The sequence below is a fragment of the Dasypus novemcinctus genome, chromosome 10 (assembly GCF_030445035.2).
Source record: "Dasypus novemcinctus isolate mDasNov1 chromosome 10, mDasNov1.1.hap2, whole genome shotgun sequence".
Taxonomy (NCBI): Eukaryota; Metazoa; Chordata; class Mammalia; order Cingulata; family Dasypodidae; genus Dasypus; species Dasypus novemcinctus.
Genome location: NC_080682.1, coordinates 73,612,142 through 73,613,920, shown reverse-complemented (window position 1 = coordinate 73,613,920; position 1,779 = coordinate 73,612,142). Strand labels below are relative to the sequence as shown.

The window sequence follows — 1,779 nt, the reverse complement described above, 5'->3', positions numbered from 1 at the left end:
TGTGCTCGTGCGTCCCCTTTCTGTATCACATTATTTTTTCTCTCTGAATCTCAGGAATGTCCTCTCAAAAGACTCAACTGTGCTGACTGAACTCAAGGTTGAAGTGTAAAAGATTGGCTAAAACTGCTAATATGATTACTTATGTGTAATCATATCACTTATACTGATATGTATTGGTGATTCTGGATTCTTTCCTCTACGAGAAAAGTTCTTTCTCAGCAACTCAGATGTTAAAACATTTAAATTATTCAATGCTTCACATTTTTATGAGACAAGAAAAGTGTAAATTCATGCAAACCCTTTGCAGTTTCTTTCAAATAATATTCACTGACTGCCTGCTAGCTTTCCGGGGCTGTGCTGGTTGACTGCAGGTGTACTGTCTCATTGCTGCCTTCTTTCACAAAGGCAGTGGAGGTTATGTGTTGAATAGGATGTGTAATTCTTGCCAAATACCTGGCTGTCTTGCCTTACAATAGTAAACGTGTATTTGGAAGTCATTGTGCATAGCTGATTTCTTATTAGGAATATATTTGGATTTTTGATACAATTTTTCACTTTTGTCCAGGTTGAAAAAAGGAGAGGAGATTTTGCCTCCCCAAAACAGTAAATGTAGTCTTAAAGCCATCCTGCCCTAAGAATCTTGCTGCAAATGGGACATTGATGACATTATTCATCAGATATCTGGCTTCCAGTGTTGCTAAGTGTCTGCCTCTGGGCTTCAGCACCCTGTGCTATGAATCTCTAAGAATTCTTCCACTGTGAAAATTATATAGTTCTGTTTCTGCTCATTTATCAAGTGCCAATTCATAATGACTCCATCATAGAATTTCATTTATAAAGGAAGTATCTGAAGCAGTTATTGATGTTTACTTCAGAGTCTGAAGCAGTAATTGGTTAATTTCTTCTCCTGGTGGCAATGGCAAAAGGAGAGATCGTGAGGAGTAAAAATTCCCATCATCTAGTATCTGTGGGCCCTAGGCAAATGATTTCTCCACTCAGGTTTTCAGTCTCTCCATCTAAAAGAGATAATATATGGAACTTACTGTGTTTTTGTAAGGATTAAATGAGATAATGTATGCTATTGTAATTAAAAGGAATAATCCAAATAGTAATTGCAATTATCACCGAACTCCTCCTTAATGATTATTCAGTAAACTTCTAGATGCAAGTTTCCACATTTCATCATCTCTGGCCCTCACAGAAAATTGATGTTATTATCACAGAATTAAAGTTTGAATTCTTGATTTTTCTCTTACCCCTCACTGCCTCTCTGCAAATATCTAGGCTGCCTGCATTCCATAAGCTCGTGTGACGTTCTTTCCATGGCTAAGAAATGTAGTCCTTGCGATCACGTCCAAGGAACATCTGCTCAGAGAAACTAGTCAATATTGTGGAAAAGTTCAAAGAAGGCAGATCGTTGGTTGTGTCTGCTTTACAACCAGGAGGTAATGGCATTAAAGGGGATGGTCATAATACCCAGCAATAGTGACCTCATTAACCAGTGATTTATCATGATGAAAAGACCTGTTTAACCTTTGGTCTCCACAAGCTTTTTCCTTTTAACAAAAAGGACTATTATATCAAGTTGTCAGGAGATAATTTGTGAGTTGTTAAAGGACAGATTCAATTACTCTTAAGACAATTATATGGAAACTGTACTCACTGCAAGGTGCCTACACAACTTTTTTTTCCCCTCAGTCATTTTTCTAGGAACAAACAAAAAACCAGGAGTTTGAGGACTTTTGCCACAAGAAACAATCACAATTGTGCCTTCTTATG

At 37.3% G+C, this 1,779-nt stretch overlaps 1 long non-coding RNA gene across 1 annotated transcript; it reads right to left on the bottom strand.

The window, feature by feature from the left end:
* Positions 1-846: 846 nt before the first annotated feature.
* On the bottom strand, positions 847-1,389 carry LOC131280297 (uncharacterized). Its single transcript, XR_009187803.1, has 2 exons — positions 1,257-1,389; positions 847-1,016 (listed from the first exon to the last, which is right to left on the bottom strand). It is a non-coding gene; the product is annotated as an uncharacterized lncRNA (long non-coding RNA).
* Positions 1,390-1,779: the final 390 nt, after the last annotated feature.